This window comes from Salmo salar, chromosome ssa14 (assembly GCF_905237065.1).
Source record: "Salmo salar chromosome ssa14, Ssal_v3.1, whole genome shotgun sequence".
Lineage (NCBI taxonomy): Eukaryota > Metazoa > Chordata > Actinopteri > Salmoniformes > Salmonidae > Salmo > Salmo salar.
In genome coordinates, this window is record NC_059455.1 from 81433896 (window position 1) to 81451710 (window position 17815).

General features: G+C 42.4%; 1 pseudogene; it reads left to right on the forward strand.

Moving 5' to 3' along the window:
• Positions 1–183: 183 nt before the first annotated feature.
• LOC106570409 (TBC1 domain family member 20-like) overlaps positions 184–17815 on the forward strand; it is a 49034-nt pseudogene continuing 31402 nt past the window's right edge.

The window sequence follows — 17815 nt, forward strand, 5'->3', positions numbered from 1 at the left end:
TGCCAGAAGACAAGAGTAGTGAAACGTTACAAGCGCTAGTGCACTGAGCCCGCCTTCATGGATATCCAATTGAAAGTGAATGAGCCAATGAGATGCATGCATTTTTAAATTGGGATCCTTTTGCACCAATCAGATAACATGAAATGATAAATCCCTCCTCAAAAGAAGTTAAGTGGATTTCCTGGGACAATAGCAGATGATACATTAACAGCTGTGTGGTAGATCACAATTCGAACTGAGGATTCGGTGTAATTGTTATTTTCTGTTGTTAGACAAACGATTATAAACCTGTATTTACTTCAGCAAGTGACGGTATCACAACATATGTATTGTTGATGTGTTATTAATTTTAACAGGCTATGAAAAAGGGGAAGAAACACCAGCAAAGTACAGGAAATCGGGAGAATGGGTATGGAAATACTCAGAGACAGAGGTAAGTTAACTAAATCAGTATTCAATTAACAAATAGCAGATAAAGTACTCATACATTGCACGTTGGGAATCGTTTTATAGATAGTTGACAGTTGAATAGACGAATAGTTTCACTAGTATTTAGCAGATCTCTGTTTGAATCCTGTGTGAATGCATATCGGCTGGTCAGCTGCCATACATGCTACGTGGAACAGCAAAGCAACGTGACCATCGATTGACCCAGAGTAGAGCGTGGATGGGATTTACCTATATTAATAATCCCCATAAGAATAGCCTTCCATTCTTAAATGGCAATATACACATTTACATTTTAGAATCATCATCACGTATTCTTCATCAAAACAGGTCAAAGTTGATACTGTCAGTCAGTCAAGTTGCCAATGCAGTTGAAGCAAAGCAAGACTGCAAAATATAAGTGGGTCATTCCTGTTATGTATTGCCTTTTCTGTCCCCAGGAAATATCACCTTATTTTGTGTAAAATGTGGATTCCAAAGGTCTTACAGTATAAAGTTAATGTCCTTTACCATAAAAACACAAAGATATGGATCTCAAAAGGAATTTGATGCATTTTTACCATGTCGCCGGGTGCTATTAATCGACTACGAGAAATAAGCCATTAAATAATAAAATATTTATTAATTATTTTATAGTCCTACTTAAAATATCTGTCATCAATACTTTTTTTCATGATTATTGTATTTATTGTTACTGTATTTAAGATTTTCTGTTTCCCAGATTTCACTTTCCACTGTTAGTTTGTAGTAATACCCCTTCAAAAAACAGCCCCTGTCAAAATATTTTTGGGAGAGATAACAACCGTTCTTGTATTTAACCTTTACAGTCAAGTTAGTTAAGAACAAATTTTTCTTTTACAATGACGGCTTACGCCAGCCAAACCTTCCCCAAACCCGGACGATGCTGGGCCAATTGTGCACCGCCTTATGGGACTCCCGATCGCGGCCGGTTGTGATACAGCTGAGTTTTTCCATGGTTTTTCTTTCTTTTTTACTATTTTCTACATTGTAGCGCTGATGGAGGGATTGTGCGATCCTAGTGTAACTCGGGCAGTTGTTGTTCCCATCCTGTACCTGTCCCGCAGGTGTGATGTTTGGATGTACCGATCCTGTGCAGGTGTTGTTACACGTGGTCTGCCACTGCGAGGACGATCAGCTGTCCGTCCTGTCTCCCTGTAGCGCTGTCTTAGGAGTCTCACAGTACGGACATTGGATTTTATTGCCCTGGCCACATTTACAGTCCTCATGCCTCCTTGCAGCATGCCTAAGGCACGTTCACGCAGATGAGCAGGGACCTTGGGCATCTTTCTTTTGGTGTTTTTCAGAGTCAGTAGAAACGCCTCTTTAGTGTCCTAAGTTTTCATAACTGTGACCTTAATTGCCTACCGTCTGTTAGTGTCTTAACGACCGTTCCACAGGTGCATGTTCATTAATTGTTTATGGTTCATTGAACAAGCATGTGAAACAGTGTTTAAATCCTTTACAATGAAGATCTGTAAAGTTATTTGGATTTTTTAAAATTATCTTTGAAGACAGGGTCCTGAAGAAGGGACGTTTCTTTTTTTGCTGAGTTTATGTCTAAGTTATTATAACGGTTACATGCATTTGTTAGGGAATGGCACCATCACTCAGTGCTCCTGAAATGCAGCGGTGTTACCGAGCACGCCGTGATGCAGACCCAGAGAGACGACAAAAGTACCTTGAGACAGCAAAAAGAGGATAGCAGATATCAGTGAGAGAGAGAAGAAAAGACCAGCGCAACAGCCAAGGCATCTTTTCCCACTCCCCCACACCTCCCCCACTTCCTGAACATGACTCAATGCCAGGGCCCTCAAGGTTAGAGCAAGCTTCAAACTGGGCACTTTAATGCTTTGTGTACACAATATTTGTGCTCTATTCTATATTACTAAACATACCCATGTTTTTATTGATTGGTTTATTGATTCATTCATTGAATAATTGATTAACTGATTGGTCAATTTGATTTATTGATTAGTTTACTGATTACAATACTAGCAGTGCTTACTGTGTTTTAGGCAAAGACATCAAGATCAAAGAAAAGGCTTATGAAAGAGATCAAGAAACTTCAAGCCACCTTGGAAAAAGATAAAAAGAAAAATACGAGACATTCCAATGCGTTAAGGAAATTCCAAATCTCCTCGCTTAAAAGTGAATGCCACGCTGAGGCATCATCCTGTCCATCCAACCATTAGAAGAACCCTTCTGTTACACTCATTGCTTGAAGACATTAGAACTAAATATCGCAACAACAGAAAAGGAGAGGCAGATGATTGCAAGAGTAACTATTGGGAACATGGTGAATAAGAACCGACTAGGTTTTTCAAAGGAGAGGGCGGGATTGGATGGATATATTTGTACCTTTTGTGTGGACGAAGAGAAACTGGGCAACTGCTGAATCCAAGAAGGGATGATCTGAGTCACATGACTACAGGGAGGAAACAAACTGTCACACGAAACAAACAGAAGATGCAAAAAAGGTCACTGGCAGACAATGAAGAATCTACTCAGGAAGTTCCTGTCAGAAAGTCAAGACTCATTCTTCTGCACCTTTATGCCATTTTGGGTTGTGGCACCAATGTTAAACCCACGAGAATCTCCAATTCATGGCTAACGGCCTTTACAGCCGTGGGATTTTCTCATCCAAAAACTGCAGTGAAAAGCACAATGAAGATGCATCAAGTGAAAAGTGTGTTGCCAGGTCACATCAAGTACAGAGACATAACCTGTCTCAGCCAAAGAGATGAGGGGGTCATGGACTGTCCCTGCTTTGAGATTTTATTTTATTTATTTAACTAGGCAAGTCAGTTAAGAACAAATTCTTATTTACAATGACAGCCTATCCCGGCCAAACCTGGACAACGCTGGGCCAGTTGTGCACCGCCCTATGGAACTCCCAATCACAGCCGGATGTGATACAGCCTGGATACAAAGCAGGGACTGTAGTGATGCCTCTTACACTGCAGTGCCTTAGACCGCTGCGCCACTCGGGAGCCCACAGAAGCAACTCTAGAAGCTCCTGATGCTCCAAGATCTGTCTGCACCGTTGAAACCCTGTGGTGACCAGAGGCTATTCACTCTCACTGTATTGGTCAGTGGTGTGTGGTGTCCTATGACAATGAGCCATACCCTGGAATCATAACAGATGTGGAGGAGGATAACATCCAGGTCAAGTGCATGCACCGTAATGGAATAAACAAATTATTCAGACCAAGCCCACGCAAAGTACGCTGACCACCAGGTAGTATGGCTGATCCCAGAGCTTGGAGGTACATAAAAGACCACATTGGAAACCATTTATCTACAACTGGAGCAAAGGGACTTGCAGTATGTGGAGGGGGGATGGAGTGGAGAAAAGGCGAGAGGGGTGGAGTGGGAAGAGTTTTGGAAGGGAGTGAAGTGGAGGAGAGGTGAGAGGGAAGAAGGGGAGGGGGGGACTTTTTAAAGGTTCATGTATCTTTATATGTATGAGAGATTTTATAAATGCTGTTAAACTTTTTGAATAACCGTTTTATTAAGCTTGAACCGTAAGCCCAGAATTGTTAGGAGCAATATGTGTAGGGTCTGTTTATCATAAAGTGCCTGATTAGTGTTATTAAACTTGAACTAACAGTGATTTTCAAATGCAATCGAATTGTTTTACATGTAGCTATGTTGTTCTAATGGAATACTCGTGTTTTAATATGTTTTTGTTGTTTTACCAACTTAGGTTGACAATGTTTTAAAAAGACAAAGAAGTAAATTGAAAATTAAATAAAAAGGAAGTGGTTCTAATTATAAATCTAATGTTTTTTTTAACCATTTCACAGATTTCAAAGGTCAAAAGATCTTTAATTGTGTCAATATTTTGTTCATTATTGTTGTTAGTTCTACCCTGTTATTGCTTTCCACCCTGTTATGCTTCATTCCACCCTGTTAGGTCAGTGTTAAAAAAAAATATCATAATTAAAAAATATCATCAAATGTTATGTGTATCTTTGTGGTAACTTGTAGAAATAGAAGGGGTCAAATACATACGCAAAAATGTTGACCAAATTCTGTTGTTATTCACTCTTATTAGGAAAAATGTGCAAATGAAGCGCTGGTTCCGAAAATAACACACGTTTCGCTCAATAATCATTGATGTCTAATTATTTAAAGAAAATAAATTAACGTAATAGAGTAAGGGACTTTGAATGTCTTAAATCTAAATCTAGATATATACATGCATTGTTAACACTTTCAGATAGTTATGTGTATGTCCCTAACAGGGTGTAAATATCCCATGGTCCATGTGTGAACAATAAATCCTAATATATATATTGGTGATAAGTGTCTGAGCTTGAACAATATGTTTTTCTGAAAGTCAAACATGTCCTTTTTCTGATAGAATACAAAACAAATTAAAAATATATACTTTTTTTCACAAATGTTATGTGGTCCAAAAGGCACCGCATAGTAGGAATGACCCAGGTGGGATACTAATATTTACTAGTTATGTGCCACACTGTAAATTAGTAACAGTAGAATGTGTGAAAGTACACACTTTTAACTTGCACAATTGACACTGAATAGCATTTTGTGGAAGGAATTGACTAACAAAAAGTGATATCAACCTGCAGTACCAGCATAGACAAGCCCTTGCTCTGGCGTTATCTTATCATCCAAGCAAACCCTGTCCACCCACAGTCAAGACCGTATTGCTATCTGAACAACATGTATAATCTCAATTCATATTTTCTGTTGTCAAGCAGAGCACGAGTCGTGGAAGAAGCTGAAGCTGGTGGAGATCCTCCAGGCCCTGAACAGTGACCCGGTGGACATTGAGACCCTGCGGAGGGCGGTCGTCAGCGAGGGAGGCCTCCTAACAGACGAGATCAGGAGGGAAGGTCTGTGCATATTTGTAAACAACAGCTGGTGCACGAAATCGAAGGAAGTCTAGATTTGACTCACAAGAGGTAGAGTATCTTGTGATAAATTGCAGACCACACTACTTGCCTAAAGAGTTTTCAGCTATACTTTTCGTGGCTGTTTATTTACCACCACAGACAGATGCTGGCACTAAGACCGCACTCAGTCAGCTGTATAATGAAATAAGCAAACAGGAAACCACTCACCCAGAGGCGGCGCTCCTAGTGGCCGGAGACTTTAATGCAGGGAAACTTAACACAGTTCTACCTAATTTCCATCAACATGTTAAATGTTCAACCAGAGGGAAAATAATTCTAGATCACCTCTACTCCACACACAGAGACGCATACAAAGCTCTCCCTCGCCTTCCATTTGGTAATTCCGACCACAACTCTATCCTCCTGATTCCTGCTTACAAGCAAAAATTAAAGCAGGAAGCACCAGTGACCCGGTCTATAAAAAAAGTGGTCAGATGAAGCAGAGGCTAAACTACAGGACTGTTTTGCTATCACCGACTGGAACATGTTCCGGGATTCTTCCGATGGCATTGAGGAGTACACCACATCAGTCACTGGCTTTATCAATAAGTGCATCGAGGACGTCCCCCCCACAGTGTCTGTACGTACATACCCCATACCCCCGCTTTCAAGGTGCGGGACCCGGAAGCTTATAAGAAATCCTGCTATGCCCTCCGACGAACCGTCAATACAGGGCTAAGATTGAATCGTACTACACTGGCTCCGGCGCTCGTCAGATGTGGCAGGGCTTGCAAACTATTACAGACTACAAAAGGAAGCACAGCCGTGAGCTGCCCAGTGAAACAAGCCTACCAGACGAGCTCAATCACTTCTATGCTTGCTTCGAGGCAAGCAACACTGAGGCATGCCTGAGAGCATCAGCTGTTCCGGATGACTGTGTGATCACGCTCACCGTAGCCGATGTGAGTAAGACCTTTAAACAGGTCAACATTCACATGGCTGCGGGGCCGGATGGATTACCAGGACATGTGCTCTGGGCATGTGCTGACCAACGGGCAGGTGTCTTCACTGATGTTTTCAACATGTCCCTGATTGAGTCTGTAATACCAACATGTTTCAAGCAGACCACCATAGTCCCTGTGCCCAAGAACACGAAGGCAACCTGCCTAAATGACTACACACCCGTAGCACTCACGTCCGTAGTCATAAAGTGCTTTGAAAGGCCGGTAATGGCTAACGTCAACACCATTATCCCAGAAACCCTAGACCCACTCCAATTTGCATACCGCCCAAACAGATCCACAGATGATGCAATCTCTATTGCACTCCACACTGCCCTTTCCCACCTTGACAAAAGGAACACCTATGTGAGAATGCTATTCATTGACTACAGCTCAGCGTTCAACACCATAGTACCCTCAAAGCTCATCATTAAGCTAATGATCCTGGGACTAAACTCCTCCCTCTGCACCTGGATCCTGGACTTCCTGACCGGCCGCCCCCAGGTGGTGAGGGTAGGTAGCAACACTGAAGCCCCCCAGGGGTGTGTGCTCAGTCCCCTCCTGTACTCCCTGTTCACCCACGACTGCATGACCAGGCACGACTCCAACACCATCATTAAGTTTGCAGACGACACAACAGCCTGATCACCGACAACGATGAGCCTATAGGGAGGAGGTCAGAGACCTGGCCGGATGGTGTCAGAATAACAACCTATCTCTCAACGTAACCAAGACTAAGGAGATGATTGTGGACTACAGGAAAAGAAGGACCGAGCACATCCCCATTCTCATCGACGGGGCTGTAGTGGAGCAGGTTGAGAGCTTCAAGTTTCTTGGTGTCCACATCACCAACAAACTAGAATGGTCCAAACACAGCAAGACAGTCGTGAAGAGGGCACGACAAAGCCTGTTCCCCCTCAGGAAACAAAAGATTTGGCATGGGTCCTCAGATCCTCAAAAGGTTCTACAGCTGCAACATCGAGAGCATCCTGACTGGTTGCATCACTGCCTCGTACGGCAATTGCTCGGCCTCCGACCGCAAGGCACTACAGAGGGTAGTGCGTACGGCCCAGTACATCACTGGGGCTAAGCTTCCTGCCATCCAGGACCTCTACACCAGGCGGTGTCAGAGGAAGGCCCTAAAAATTGTCAAAGACCCCAGCCACCCCAGTCATAGACTGTTCTCTCTACTACCGCATGGCAAGCGGTACCAGAGTGCCAAGTCTAGGACAAAAAGGCTTCTCAACAGTTTTTACCCCCAAGCCATAAGACTCCTGAACAGGTAATCAAATGGCTACCCGGACTATTTGCATTGTGTGCCCCTCCCCCCAACCCCTCTTTTACGCTGCTGCTACTCTCTGTTTATCATATGCATAGTCACTTTAACAATGCATTCATGTACATACTACCTCAATTGGCCCGACCAACCAGTGCCCCCGCACATTGGCTAACCGGGCTATCTGCACTGTGTCCCACCACCCGCCAACCCCTCTTTTACGCTACTGCTACTCTCTGTTCATCATATATGCATAGTCACTTTAACTATGTCTACATGTACATACTACCTCAATCAGCCCAACTAACCGGTGCCTGTATGTAGCCTCACTAGTGTTATAGCCCCGCTACTGTATATAGCCTCGCTTCTGCTATTTTTCACTGTCTTTTTACTGTTGTTTTTATTTCTTTACTTACCTATTGTTCACCTAATACCTTTTTTGCACTATTGGTTAGAGCCTGTAAGTAAGCATTTCACTGTAAGGTCTACACCTGTTGTATTCGACGCACGTGACAAATAAACTTTGATTTGAACTCACTCAGTGTGTCATTGATAGAGTAGAGTTGTTAACTCACTCAGTGTGTCATTGATAGAGTAGAGTTGTTAACTCACTCAGTGTGTCATTGATAGAGTAGAGTTGTTAACTCACTCAGTGTGTCATTGATAGAGTTGTTAACTCACTCAGTGTGTCATTGATAGAGTTGTTAACTCACTCAGTGTGTCATTGATAGAGTTGTTAACTCACTCAGTGTGTCATTGATAGAGTAGAGTTGTTAACTCACTCAGTGTGTCATTGATAGAATAAAATAGAGGTAACTCCCTCTCTGTGGCATTGATCTGATAGGTCACTGTCTGTCCTCCCTCTCAGTTAACTCAGGGCCTTACCCATCATGGGGGGCATCTCAATATTGTGTTAAGTGGCTTCCTTAAACATGTCCTTCTCATTAACTTATCTCCGTCCCTTTATGATGCCCACTGATAAAATAATACTAATATGGTGGAAACAGAATACAATCCAATCCTTCTATCGACCAGAGATGGGCAGTGTGTATCAGTGTCTAGACAGCGCTCTTGAAGTAAAGTAGATGATGAAAGCAAGCTATTGCCAAGTATTGAGACACTGACATCTAGACACAATTATCTGAAACCCTTGTGATTGCAGCTTGCTTTCAAAATGTTGGTTGTTCGTAAATGTATTGCATCATTGCAATAGATTTTGTGGCTATCTCTTCAGATACAGTTTTGCTCTCTCCCCCTCTCCTCAGGCATGCGTGTGGACGAGAGGCACGTATTACAGGAACAGCTGATTGATAGCATCCTGGTTGTCCTATAGAACAACCCTGCGTTGCACTACTACCAGGGTTACCATGACATCGTGGTCACCTTCCTACTGGTGGTAGGGGAGTGCATGGCCATCGCCATGGTGGAGACCCTCTCTAACCAGAAAATAGGCACACTTACTATGAGACTCTTTATGAATACATAAGGGCACAGGCCTCCAGACCTGGGTTCAAGTAATATTTGAAAGATTCCCAAAATACTTTGATCATTTGCTTGAGCCTTCCTGTAGTGCTTCATGGCAGGCATGGCAATTTTGAAACTCTTCCATTGTACCAGGCAAGCTCAAGTATTTTAATGATTTCAAATATTATTTGAACCCAGGTCTGTTATTATATCCCTTATTATGCGCTTATTACCCTATTCTGACCACCAAAGATGGCTTCCCCTCTCTATCATGGTCACATTATCCTCGTTCCCCTGCAGGGATTTCATAGATCCTACCATGGACAGCACCAAGCACATACTGAACTGCCTGATGCCAATACTGGAGCATGTTGATCCAAAACTACATGATTTTATGCTCGGGTAAATCTTTGTTATTAAACATTTTAATAGACACTCTTATCCAGAGTGACTTACAGGAGGAATTAGGGTTAAGTGCCTTGCTCAAGGGCACATCGGCAAATTTTCCACCTAGTTGGATCGGGGTTTCGAACCAGCAACCTTTCGGTTACTTGCCCAACGCTCTTAACCGCTAGGCTACCTGCCGTCCTAAGTGGATTTGTTGCAGTGAGAGAGGCACAGATCACAGTTCGTGTGACTTCAACTCCAAATCTGTGTCTACTTGTGTCCTTTAGGGAAATTGGAGAGACAGTTTTCCAGATTATTTGAGAAAAGATCAAATAGCAGGTTTGAATGGCAGATAAGAAGCGAGGCATGGCTGCAAGGAATACATGTTCACTTTGAAGTAATTCTACCAGTTTTCCCCAACATCAAACTCTGATTCATAGCAAGAGTTTTGAAGTTTTTTCAGTTGATAGCAGTGGAATCTATTTTGTTTTATTATGTGTTAAAGAAAAAACATTCAGATGTTTTACCTTGTTGCCTTGTGATAATATATTTTCTATCAGCAACATCAGTTTCTACAGTGAGCCCAAAAGTATTGGGACAGTGACACATTTTTTTGTTGTTTTGGCTCTAATCCAGCACTTTGGATTTGAAATGATACAAAGTTAAAGTGCAGACTGTCGGCTTTAATTGGAGGGTATTTTCACCCATATCGGGTGAACTGTTTAGAAATTACAGCACTTTTTCAACCAAATGTATTGGGACAAATTCACTTACAGTGCCTTCAGAAAGTATTCACACCCCTTGACTTTTTCCGCATTTCGTTGTGTTACAGCCTGCATTTAAAATGGATAGAGGTTCTGTGTTACTGATCTACACACAATACCCCACAAGTTACATTTTTACAAATGAATTAAAAATGAAAAGCTGAAATGTTTGTCAATAAGTATTCTAGAAGAATAATTTCTTTTTAAAACGAGAGGCTGCCTGGATCTTTAATTTAAAGACCCTTGCTCCCTTCGGTCTCAACGTAGACTTTGATCTGAAGCCATTCTTGTGATTATTGTGACTTTGCCATTGTAATTGTTTGTAAGCTTGTGTAGTCTAAAATTAATCTATGATTGTATGCTATCCATTTGTTTTTGTATGCTGTTCTTTGTATGTCATTTTAATATTTGAGAATTAACCAATGATATTAGGCCACACTTGGCCATGATTACAGACACCTGTGTCTTTTGACACTATATAAACGAGTCACCCTGCAGTGTTTGCGATTATACCCAGATGAAGACGGCTTGTCTGTCGAAACGTTAGACATTACATTTTTGCATCTGCGCTCCTAGAGTGTGCATCTCTCCTTTATTTTCATGTCAATAAGTATTCAACTCCTTTGTTATGTTGTGACGTGAATATCATTAATGTGATGATGATTATTTTATCAAATCAATTAAATATGTTTAATTATTACGATGATTAAATTAATCATGTAACAATGAAGTCATTAGCAATCTTGGCGCACCTCGGGAAAAGTTTGTTTAATTAGTTACCCTTTCCCGAATTAACTCAAGAATATCAGAATATATCCTTACATTAGTCATCTATTAATTATTATTACCTCATTCTAAACATCGTTGACTTCAAATCGGCACGAACGGTAGTCTAAATGATGATTCAGCGATACACAAATTGGCCTAATTATTTATTTACTAACTAAATAATCACACATAAACACACACAGGATAGATTATACATTGATTACTAAATAATGCAATGAAAGCTGCCTTTGATACTGTGAACCATCAGATCCTCCTCTCCACCCTCTCCGAGTTGGGCATCTCCGGCGCGGCCCACGCTTGGATTGCGTCCTACCTGACAGGTCGCTCCTACCAGGTGGCGTGGCGAGAATCTGTCTCTGCACCACGTGCTCTCACCACTGGTGTCCCCCAGGGCTCTGTTCTAGGCCCTCTCCTATTCTCGCTATACACCAAGTCACTTGGCTCTGTCATATCCTCACATGGTCTCTCCTATCATTGCTATGCAGACGACACACAATTAATCTTCTCCTTTCCCCCTTCTGATAACCAGGTGGCGAATCGCATCTCTGCATGTCTGGCAGACATATCAGTGTGGATGACGGATCACCTCCTCAAGCTGAACCTCGGCAAGACGGAGCTGCTCTTCCTCCCGGGGAAGGACTGCCCGTTCCATGATCTCGCCATCACGGTTGACAACTCCATTGTGTCCTCCTCCCAGAGTGCTAAGAACCTTGGCGTGACCCTGGACAACACCCTGTCGTTCTCCACTAACATCAAGGCGGTGACCCGATCCTGTAGGTTCATGCTCTACAACATTCGCAGAGTACGACCCTGCCTCACACAGGAAGCGGCGCAGGTCCTAATCCAGGCACTTGTCATCTCCCGTCTGGATTACTGCAACTCGCTGTTGGCTGGGCTCCCTGCCTGTGCCATTAAACCCCTACAACTCATCCAGAACGCCGCAGCCCGTCTGGTGTTCAACCTTCCCAAGTTCTCTCACGTCACCCCGCTCCTCCGCTCTCTCCACTGGCTTCCAGTTGAAGCTCGCATCCGCTACAAGACCATGGTGCTTGCCTACGGAGCTGTGAGGGGAACGGCACCTCCGTACCTTCAGGCTCTGATCAGGCCCTACACCCAAACAAGGGCACTGCGTTCATCCACCTCTGGCCTGCTCGCCTCCCTACCTCTGAGGAAGCACAGTTCCCGCTCAGCCCAGTCAAAACTGTTCGCTGCTCTGGCACCCCAATGGTGGAACAAGCTCCCTCACGACGCCAGGACAGCGGAGTCAATCACCACCTTCCGGAGACACCTGAAACCCCACCTCTTTAAGGAATACCTAGGATAGGATAAAGTAATCCTTCTAAACCCCCCCCCCTAAAACATTTAGATGCACTATTGTAAAGTGGTTGTTCCACTGGATATCATAAGGCGAATGCACCAATTTGTAAGTCGCTCTGGATAAGAGCGTCTGCTAAATGACTTAAATGTAAATGTAAAGGTCCCTAGTGGACTAACCCGATATGACGGCTGGTTACACAATGAAAGGGGTGGGGAAAGAAAGAGCGGGAGAAGGAGAGACAAAGGAATTCAACTATTGTACATACATTTGAATAATATGCTCATCGTAAATATGGATATTTAGCACCCTATCAACCGCTCATTCAGATTTAGAAATGCAATGTGCATATTTATGCTTGAATGTCTTTGTCGTCTCTCTGTTGAAATCGCCGGATCCTTCTGTGACGAATAGTTCGACAGAAAGTCTCTGGTTGTCCACCAGAGGTCATCATGTCCTTCGTAGTTGTAGTAGGTTTCCTTTGTTCTGGAAGTGTGTGTTGGAATGGATACATCAGACTTGTTTGATAGGGAAATGTTCTTCTTTTCTCGTCTTCGGTCGAATTTCCTAGACTACGTTACATTTCAGGCGGTGCATGTCTAGTCTTCTCTGTTGAGTTTCAGAGGGTCTTGTAGTTTTAGACCATTTGTCACGTATTCAGCCCGCGCTCCACGTATACTGGTCTAGTAGTTTTAAACCATTTATCAGCTGTGTAGCCACCGCTCCACTCTGTCTGGTCTAGTAGTTTTAAACCATTTATCAGCTGTGTAGCCACCGCTCCACTCTGTCTGGTCTAGTAGAGTCTAACCATTCATGATGTCGGGCTTACACCGTCCGCCTGCTTGGTCTCATGTACATTTAGTTACGAGTCCTTTTTAAGCACTCTGGTCAAAGGGGGCGTTCCATCACGCCGGCATAATGTCTGTGTTCACCTGGGCGTGGTTACTGACTGGATAAAACTTTATATGAAATACAATTTCTCATTTAGAAGGCTAAAATCACATTCATATCTTTTCACAAATAGTTCATCATATACGTTTTACAAAATGTTTATTTTGTCCTTTATTTAACTAGGCAAGTCTGTTAAGAAGATTCTTATTTTCAATGATGGTCTAGGAACGGTGGGTTAACTGCCTTGTTCAGGGGCAGAACGACAGATTTTTACCTTGTCAGCTCGGGGATTTGATCTTGCAACCTTTGAGTTACTAGTCCAATGCTCTAACCACTAGGCTACCTGCCGCCTCCACCTGCTGCATCTCTGACATATACATTGTGAAAGCTCTTAAAGTTCCAACGTTTCCGTTCTAACGTCTTGGGGCGGCAGGTAGCCTAGTGGTTAGAGCGTTGGGCCAGTAACCGAAAGGTTGCTAGATCGAATCCCCGAGCTGACAAGGTAAAAATATGTCATTCTGAACAAGGCAGTTCCTGTTCCTAGTCCATCATTGTAAATAAGAATTTGTTCTTAACTGACTTGCCTATTTATATAATGGTTAAATAAATAAAAATGATATCACCAAACAATAAATGTTCTGACTTGATTGTTCTTTAAGTCCCTCCCGACCATTTCCCACATTCTTTGTGTTAGGAATATTGTTTAATTTTCCACTTTTGGATGTTGTAGTTTTGGCAGGAAGAATCTCCTTGTAACAAAAGGGTTATTTCACCTCAATACTGCATGGCCAGTGAGAGACAGTTCCTGCAAGGTATTTACGACTGTCATAAAACTGGCCAACTCCCCCCAGGAGAGGGGAGTCTTGAAACTGTTGGTTAGCTGGCACCTTTGACCTCCATCCAGGAGGGCAAGTCAGGACAGTTATGGCAAACCTGAATAAGTTCAGGAGTAAAAATGTGCTTAACAAGTCACATAATAAGTTGCATGGACTCACTCTGTGTGCAATAATAGTGTTTAAAATGATTTTTGAATGACTTGAGTGACTCATCTCTGTACCCCACACATACAATTATCTGTAAGGTCCCTCAGTGGATCAGTGAATTTCAAACACAGATTCAACTACAAAGACCAGGGAGGGCAGCTATTGGTAGATGGATACAAATAAAAAAAGCAGACATTGAATATTCCTTTGAGCATGGTGAAGTTTCACTTTTGATGGTCTATCAATACAACCAGTCACTACAAAGATACAGATGTCCTTCCTAACTCAGTTGCTGGAGAGGAAGGATAATGCATGGATCAACAACATTGTAGTTTCTCCACAATACTAACCTAAATGGCAGAGTGAAAAGAAGGAAGCCTGTGCAGAATAAAAATATTCCAAAATATGTATCCTGTTTGCAACAAGGCACTAAAGTAAAACTGCAAGAAATGTGGCAATGAAATGAACTTTGTCCTAAATACAAAGTGTTATGTTTGGGGCAAATCCAATTCAACACATCACTGAGTACCACTCTTCATATTTTCAAGCATGGCTCTATCATGTTATGGGTATGCTTGTCATTGGTCAGTTTTAGGGAGTTTTTTTTAGGATAAAAATAAATGGAATAGAGCTAAGCACAGGCAAAATCCTAGAGGAAATTCTGGTTGTCTGCTTTCCAACAGACATTGGGAGGCAAATTCACCTTTCAGCAGGACAATAACTTAAAACACAAGGCCAAATATACACTGGAGTTGCTTACCAAGACAACATTGGAATGTTCCTGAGGTACGGCTTGAAAAATCTATGGCAAGACTTGAAAATGGCTGTCTAGCAATGATCAGCAACGAATTTAAAAAGAATGTGCAAATATTGTAAAATTCATGTATGGAATGCTTTTAGAGACTTACACAGAAAGACTCACAGATGTAATCCCTGACTCGGGTGTAAATACTTATGTGATTCGGAAAGTATTTAGACCCCTTGACTTTTTCCATATTTTGTTATGCTACCGCCTTATTCTAAAATGTCTGAAATATTTTTTTACCCTCATCAATCTACACACAATATCCCATAATGACAAAGCAAAAGCAGATAAATATTTTTTTGCAAATTTGTTAAAAGTAAAAGACTGAAATATCACATTTACATAAGTATTCAGACCCTTCACTCAGTACATTGTTGAAGCCCTTTGGCAGCGATTACAGCCTCGAGTCTTCTTGGGTAGGACAATAAAAGCTTGGCACACCTGTAATTGGGGAGTTTCTTCCATTCTTCTCTGCAGATCCTCTCAAGCTCTGTCAGGTTGGATGAGGAGCGTCGCTGCACAGCTATTTTCAGGTTTCTCCAGAGATGTTAGATCGAGTTCAAGTCCGGGCTCTGGCTGGGCCACTCAAGGACATTCAGAGACTTGTTCCGAAGCCACTCCTGCGTTGTCTTATCTGTGTGCTTAGGGTCGTTATCCTGTTGGAAGGTGAACCTTCGCCCCAGTCTGATGTCCTGAGCGCTCTGGAGCAGGTTTACATCAAGGATCTCTCTCTACTTTGCTCCGTTCATCTATCCCTTTTATTTAACCTTTATTTAACTAGGCAAGTCAGTTAAGAAATAATTGTTATTTACAATGACGGCCTACCAACGTGCAAAAGGCCTCCTGTGGGGACGGAGGCCTGGGATAAAAAATAAAATAAAAAATAAAATATAAATATAGGACAAAACACACATCACAACGAGAGAAAACACAACACTACATAAAGAGAGACCTAAGACAACAACATAGCAAGACAGTAACACATGACAGCACATCATGGTAGTAACACAACATAACAACAACATGGTAGCAGCACAACATGGTAGTAGCACAAAACATGGTATAGGGCACAGTCAACAGCACAAAGGTCAAGAAGGTAGAGACAACAATACATCACACAAGCAGCCACAACTGTCAGTAAGAGTGTCCATGAGTGTCCATGATTGTCCTTTGAATGACTAGATTGAGATAAAACTGTCCAGTTTGAGTGTTTGTTGCAGCTCGTTCCAGTCGCTAGCTGCAGCGAACTGAAAAGAGGAGTGGCCCAGGGATGTGTGTGCTTTGGGGACCTTTAACAGAATGTAACTGGCAGAACGGGTGTTGTATGTGGAGGATGAGGGCTGCAGTAGATATCTCAGATGGGGGGAGTGCGGCCTAAGTGGGTTTTTATAAATAAGCATCAACCAGTGGGTCTTGCGACGGCTATACAGAGATGACCAGTTTACAAATCAAATTTTATTTGTCACATACACATGGTTAGCAGATGTTAATGCAAGTGTAGCGAAATGCTTGTGCTTCTGGTTCCGACCATGCAGTAATATCTAACAAGTAATCTTTTTTTAATTTATTTTTTATTTCACCTTTATTTAACCAGGTAGGCAAGTTGAGAACAAGTTCTCATTTACAATTGCGACCTGGCCAAGATAAAGCAAAGCAGTTCGACAACATACAAAAACACAGAGTTACACATGGAGTAAAACAACATACAATCAATGAATGCAGTAGGAAAAAAAATTAAAAAAAATAATAAAATAAAAATAAGACTATATACAATGTGAGCAAATGATGTGAGATAAGGGAGGTAAAGGCAAAAAAATGCCATGGTGGCAAAGTAAATAAAGTATAGCAAGAAAAACACTGGAATGGTAGATTTGTAGTTTGAAGAAAGTTCAGAGATAAAATATAAATAATATGGTGTAAAGGAGCAAAATAAAATAAATAAATACAGTAGGGGAAGAGGTAGTAGTTTGGGCTAAATTATAGATGGGCTATGTACAGGTGCAGTGATCTGTGAGCTGCTCTGACAGCTGGTGCTTAAAGCTAGTGAGGGAGATAAGTGTTTCCAGTTTCAGAGATTTTTGTAGTTCGTTCCAGTCATTGGCAGCAGAGAACTGGAAGGAGAGACGACCAAAGGAGGAGTTGGCTTTAGGGGTGACCAGAGAGATATACCTGCTGGAGCGCGTGCTACAGGTGGGTGCTGCTATGGTGACCAGTGAGCGGAGATAAGGGGGGACTTTACCTTGCAGGGTCTTGTAGATGACCTGGAGCCAATGTGTTTGGCGACGATTATGAAGCGAAGGCCAGCCAACGAGAGCGTACAGGTCGCAGTGGTGGGTAGTATATGGGGCTTTGGTGACAAAACGGATGGCACTGTGATAGACTGCATCCAGCTTGTTGAGTAGGGTATTGGAAGCTATTTTGTAAATGACATCGCCGAAGTCGAGGATTGGTAGGATGGTCAGTTTTACGAGGGTATGTTTGGCAGCATGAGTGAAGGATGCTTTGTTGCGAAATAGGAAGCCAATTCGAGATTTCACTTTGGATTGGAGATGATTGATGTGAGTCTGGAAGGAGAGTTTACAGTCTAACCAGACACCTAGGTATTTGTAGTTGTCCACAAATTCTAAGTTAGAACCGTCCAGAGAAGTGATGCGGGCAGGTGCAGGCAGCGATCGGTTGAAGAGCATGCATTTAGTTTTACTTGTGTTTAGGAGCAGTTGGAGACCACGGAAGGAGAGTTGAATGGCATTGAAGCTCGTCTGGAGGGTTGTTAACACAGTGTCCAAAGAAGGGCCAGAAGTGTACAG